The sequence below is a fragment of the Helobdella robusta genome (assembly GCF_000326865.2).
Source record: "Helobdella robusta unplaced genomic scaffold HELROscaffold_28, whole genome shotgun sequence".
Taxonomy (NCBI): Eukaryota; Metazoa; Annelida; class Clitellata; order Rhynchobdellida; family Glossiphoniidae; genus Helobdella; species Helobdella robusta.
Window position 1 is genome coordinate 1,651,198 of NW_008704435.1, and position 7,285 is coordinate 1,658,482.

The window sequence follows — 7,285 nt, forward strand, 5'->3', positions numbered from 1 at the left end:
TTCCCAGAAATGTACCAGCAGCTCTACAGAATGGTTAACTAAAGACTTGCAAATTAATAATTATAATTATTATCAAACAGTTGAACATTTTTGCTTAGATTTTCTTGAAAATTTTAAAATAAAATCTAATTATTTATCACTACTACATATAAATGCACGTAGCTTATACGGTAAAATGACTACATTAGATATTTTGATTAATCAGTTTAACTCATTTTTCAATGTGATAGTCATAACTAAAACATGGCTGAACGATATCACCCCGGGCCTCATAAGTCTAAATAATTACAATTTTTTCTATAAAAATAGACAAAATAAATTAGGAGGCGGTATAGGAATTTTTGTAAGGAAAGAATTTGATTGTTTTATCGATGATAACATCGAGTCTGTAGATGACATATTTGAGGCATTTAGTGTAAATATTAAGTCAAATTCTTTAAATAAATTGCCATTAAAAACCATTTCTATTTACCGTCCACCTAACACAAGCATTGAGAAGTTTATCAATCAATTTGAAAATATTTTGCACAAGCTCAGCCCTGCTCAAGAGGTGTACATATTGGGCGACTTTAATATAAATATTCTGACCAAAAATAACCACACATTGAACTTTCAGAATCTTTTGCTCTCTCATTGTTTTTATCCTTTAATTGTGTCACCTACTCGTTCCACAACTTGTTCTTCTACATTAATAGATAACATATTTAGTAATTCTTTAAATATTTACGGCAGCGGAGTTATTCTTTCAAACTTCTCGGACCATAGTTTCAAAAAAATCATGACAAATAATGCATTACAACAAATCAAATTCAAGCTCTCTAGTCAAGATTGGTTGTCTGTAACAGCTAACAATGATATAGATACGGCTGTGATAATTTTTATAAAATTGTAGATGTTATTATAAACAGATATGCCCCAGTTAAATCTGTAAAATTAAAAATTAAAAAAGAATGGGTCACACAAGAAATAATAAAATTATCAAACACGCAAATTAAACTACATAAAAATTATTTGTTAAATCCCACACAGGACAGTCTAAACAAATACAAACAGTTTAGAAATAATTTTACAGCTTATAAACGCAAAGTGTTCCAAGATTATTACCATTGTAAACTTATGACAGCTAAAAATGATGCAAAACAAAAATTGAATGTTATAAATAATATATTAAATAAAAAAATATCACATCCTAATATAAATAGACTAAAAATAGGTAACAAATTAATAGAAGATAAAGAGGAAATATGTAACGCATTCAATAAATACTTTATAGATGTAACTAACAATTTACTTAAATCGCAGCATAATCCAACAACTAATAGTAATAGCCCACTATGTAATACTTTACCTAATTCTAAATATAATCAAACTGTTGACAAAATAGAAATATTAAGTATAGCCACGAACATGAAAAATAAAAAAAAGTACTTCAGATGATACATTAAGTAACTTTATTATAAAAAAAATTATTCATGAAATACTTGTTCCTTTGACTCATATTATTAACCTCTCATTATCGCAAGGCATATTTCCAGCTTGTTTTAAAATTTCTAAGGTTGTTCCAATTCTCAAAAAAGGTAACCCAGAGGCCAATTTCTCTTCTTTCACCTCTTTCGAAGATACTTGAAAGAATAATGCATACTCGTTTGAAATCGTTTGTGGCTGCAAATAACATAATGTGCAATTGTCAATATGGATATAGGCCCAAGCATTCGACCGAATTAGCTGTGCTTGAATTGACTCAGAAAGTCTTCAAGACTTTAAACAACAGAAATCTTACTTTAGGTATTTTCATAGATCTGTCAAAAGCGTTTGATGTCATAAACCACGAATTACTCTTGAAGAAATTATATATGGATGGAATAAGAGGTGTAGCCTACTCGTGGTGTGAAAGCTATCTTAGGGATAGAAAGCAATATGTTGCATTAGAAGGATTTAAATCAGAATGTCTAAACATCCACAGTGGAGTTCCGCAGGGCTCTATTCTCGGACCTCGTTTGTTTGTCTTGTTCATTAATGATTGTCAACGTGACTGATTCGGCAAATATTTTACTATATGCGGACGATACTAACATATTTTTTACTTCAAGGGATTTTAAACTGGAAAGTGATCGCGTAAACCAAGAATTGCAAAAATTCGTAGATTGGTTTATTCTCAATAAATTAGTTGTTAATTTTACAAAATGTTCATATGTGTTATTCGGCCCCAGAATAATTACTAACACAATAGGCAACCTTGATATAAGAATTAACAGTCTGGCATTACCTAGATCATACTCTACAAAATTTTTAGGTGTGTTAATAAATTATGATCTTTCATGGGAACCACATATAAAATCAATTTCAACTAAGATCAATAAAATACTAGGTATATTATATAAAATCAAATCAAAAATATACTATGACATAATGATTGAACTTTACTATACCCTAATATATCCACATTTAATTTATTGTAATCTTTTATGGGGCGGAAGTCCAGAAAGCCATTTAAATTATATTCAAAAATGTCAAAATCGGTTTATAAGACTAATATTTACTCTTCCACCGCGTACTCATATAACCAATGCTTACTATTCGACACTCAACATTTTACCCATTAAAGAATTGCACATTTATTTCACATCAATTTTTGTATTTAAATTGTTACGTCAAAAGTTGCCTAATTATTTTGCCAATTTTTTCACTTTTAGCAATGACATTCAAAGGAAATTTACTAAACACACTTCCCTTTTCTATTCTCATACTGTGAGATTAAAAGCTTTTCACTCAAGCATCAAACTTAATGGTCCGAGGGTATGGGATACTGTATTGCCACATGAAATTAAAACAATCAACTCATTACACTTATTTAAAAACAAGCTAAAAACTTGTTTAGTTAAAAAAACACATTTTAAATAGTTTTACACTATTTTACAACTTATTTAATTTTGATGTTTTTAGTAAGCGAATTTTTCAGTTACAGTTGTGACTATACTGTCACCTTTAGGTACTATATGAAACATGACAGTATTCATAGAATGATGTACGTGTGAGCATGTGTTTGTGTATATGTATTTATTTGACATTTCTGTTACATTTATAGTAAGAATTTGTGTGTATGTATTTATTTGACATTTCTGTTACATTTACAGTAAGAATTTGTGTGTATGTATTTATTTGACATTTCTGTTACATTTATAGTAAGAATTTGTGTGTATGTATTTATTTGACATTTCTGTTACATTTACAGTTGGAATTCTTAGTTAAGGGTGGCCTATCCACAAGTTTATCTTTTTTTGGTTATCCTTTAAATAAATAAATAAATAATCCTCAGACTTAAATAAAGATATTAAAAACATTGAAAACTTTAATTTATAGACATTAATTCGTTCGCTTCTGTTAATTTTTTCCGAAAAGAAAAATAAAACATAAAAAATAAAATAGAAAACAAAAATAAAACAACATTCATTGTCAAATATTAGAGCGAATGTGAGTCATTAAATAATTAAATGAATGAAAAAATAAAATCTAAAAACGCTTATTAAACAAACCGCAAATCAAAATAAATTAATCGTGCATAATTGAATAATAAACACACAAAAATATTGATTCTACAACTTTGAAACTTTTGCAAAATAAAAACTAACTAGATAAATAATCGGAAAAATAAATTTTTATTTCATTCCAATCAAATAATTTGTCAGCAAAAGAAAGAAATGCAGGGTATTTGATTGATCGATTGGGTGACCGGCTGATTAATAAGAGGTTATATAAGGAGAGACAAATGATGATGAATCTGGCATTTTGATGAACAACTCCGCTGAACATTGAAATTTTCAAATGAATGGTGTGAAGTGGAATGATATTAATTTTATATATTTCAATCTCAATAGGTACATTTTAGAATCTAAAAATTAAATTAGATAATTATGCTAATACAAACACTATCTAGTTAGAAATTGTATAAATTGTTGTTTGGGGCAATTCAAATAAATAAAAAGTTAAAACAAACAACAGTTAGCAGTAGTATATTGTAGTCCAGTGGAATAAATATACATTAGAGGTGTCTAAATAATTTTTTTCCTTTTGTTTTTGTGATTGCAAAATAGTTTCCACAGCCAGCAAAACCTCAACGAGATGTTCTATCAATATGTTCTGAATCTCTTCTCTAAAATTAGGCAGCGAGGAAAGTTCAAAAAAATTTAAATTCTGAAAATGCCAGCCTACAAAATGAAAAACAAAACTGGTAAAACAGGTTGCACATTATCTCATAAATCTGCTCTGCAAGGTTTCAGCGTCTGAAACTGAAACAAATTAACTCATTAAAGATAAAATCCACAGCTATCTAACACAATTTACCTCTTGAAGAGTTAAATTACTGATGGATGAATAATATTTTAATGTAGTGATCATCTAACTACTCCACAAATTATTCAATTTAATGAAAGTAATAAATTTTAAACTTTTTTAAACAACGCCATTATCAAATTTATTATGTCTCTAATTTCAGTTTGTCAAACTTTTTCAAATAAGATAGCCCAAGCCGGTTCAGCAACTTTGTAGATATTTAGCATTGAGTGGTGTATTTTTGGCATAAATTTTAGATTTTTATCTCCATTGTTTAATGATGGCAATGACTTATGTGTTGCAATCAATGTGTACACATGTGTTTGTGTGTTCATCTGTTTTGTTGAGTTTCGCACGATCAACCGTGATGTTGGTGGTATGGTAGTGTTAATGATAACAGAGGATGATTGTTTCAAAAAGTTATCTTGCACGTAGTTGAAGGCGGCTGATTACATCGTTAATAATTGTGACATCTTGAAAATTAAAGCAATCACCATCACACAGACCAAACTATGAAACATACATAGGAAACATACAAAATATACACACCTACAACTATAAAAACATTAGCCCACATACAATCAAATTGCATAAACAAATACACACACACGTAAACAATATATTTATTTTTATAGACCTCAACATAATCACATCTACGTCACTCAGATCCGTTTACACGATCATTCAGAGTGAACACACACTACAAACTTACGTACACTCACAGACATGAAGTAAATCTACACACACACACACACACACACACACACACACACACACACACACACATGCATGTTGGAAATCGACACACACATACACACACACACGCACACAAACAAACACACACAAGCATACATACACACACATACACACATAATGACATACACAGCATGTTTTATTTTACACAGTCGCTCCAATCATCCAATGTGAGAGCCCCACGGCTTTCGTTGGCCAGAGGAACGCCTCCATCGAGTGTCGTGTCAGCTCCAGACCGGACATCCACACCTGGTTCTGGTCGGAAAAGAACAACAACAACCTCGTCACCGTCAACAAACTCAGCAACGAATACAGCACGCTTATTAGGGTTGGTTGTCGGTTGTCTGGATGGTTGTCTGGTTGGTTGGCTGTTTGGATGACTGTTTGGTTGTCTGGTTTGGTTGTCTGGTCGGTTGTCTGGTCGGTTGTCTGGATGTCTATTTGTATGATATTAGTATAACAAGTACAATTACCTTCCAAGTAATAAGTTTAATTTAAATATCATATTGTTCCGACAACCCTATCATTTAGTAGAATCAACACCTTGACCATTAACATCAGCATTTGGTGCCTTAGCCCTAACTATATGACTAGCAGGTTGATTTCACAATAAAGGAAATTTATGCCTTTATCTTGGACTATTTTTAATTATTGTGTCAATATACTTATGATGACGAGACGTCTTGTACCTACAGCAGAATTAGGGTGTGTTTGACCACCAGTTGGTATCATCACACTAAACACATTCGGCGTACCACTATTAAATACTATTGTATTACTATCATCAGGTATCACAGTTACATGAGCCCACCATAGACTTATGGAAAGTAATCGAACATCAACAATTGAAGCCCTAACAATAACAATTACATTAGGCTTATACTTTACCCTATTACAAGCAAATGAGTATTATTCGTCAAGATTTACTATTGCTGATAGTGTTTATGGGACCACATTTTTCGTAACAACGGGATTCCACGGAGCACATGTAATTATCGGCTCCTCGTTCTTAGCTATTTGCCTAATCCGTGCAATCAAAAATCAATTCTCAAACACACATCACTTCGGATTCGAGGCTGCTGCCTGATACTGACACTTTGTCGATGTTGTATGAATCTGTTTTTACATTTGTATATATTGATGAGGCTCATTATTTATTAGTGTACGGCACACATAAACCTTTGAAGCTTAAATAATAAGTTCAATTCTTATATTAATAAATGTCCTTAATTATAGTAAACATACTTTTAACATCACTCCTTACTATGATAACTCTTAAATCACCAATTATCATAATATTTAACATTTTAATATTAGCACTACTCACAGCATGAACATGTGCACTATTTCTAAGGTCTTGATACTCATTCTTAATCTATCTAATTTATATTGGTGGTATACTAATTATATTTGCATATTTTTTGGCTTTATCACCAAATGAACACCTCAAGATTAAACTATAAGTAGTAACATTTATTCTAACACTAATCACCGTCTCTTTTCCGTCACTATATTATGCAGACTTTTACTCTACCTCAAATTCAGCACAATTTAAAGCTCCAGACTTATATTTTAATTTTAACCTTCCAATATTATGGTTAATAATCCTATTATTGTTATATATTATATTAGTTATTACCAAAATAATTTACACCTCTAAAGGACCTCTACGACCATTCATATATGTTTAAACCATTCCGAAATCATCATCCAGTAATCAAAATCATAAACAATGCATTAATTGATCTCCCAGTCCCAAACAATATTTCAATCTGATGAAACTATGGGTCACTATTAGGCTTAGCTCTAACTATTCAAACTATTACAGGACTATTTCTATCTATGCACTACGTCCCAAACGTAGAATTTGCATTCTCTTCAGTAATACACATTAGTATTTGGTTGAATAGATGGTTGCCTGGATGGTTGAAAGGATGGTTGTCTGGATGGTTGTCTGGTTGGTTGAATGGATGGTTGTCTGGATGGTTGTCTGGTTGGTTGAATGGATGGTTGTCTGGATGGTTGTCTGGTTGGTTGGTTGGTTGGATGGCTGTTTGGTTGTCTGGTTGGTTGTCTGGTTGGTCGTCAAGTTGGTTGTCTGGATGGTTGTTTGATTGATTGGCCAGTTTCATATCAGACATAATGGTTCGAATTATAAATTAACCTTTTTACTTATATATGTACATATAATAATAAAAATAGT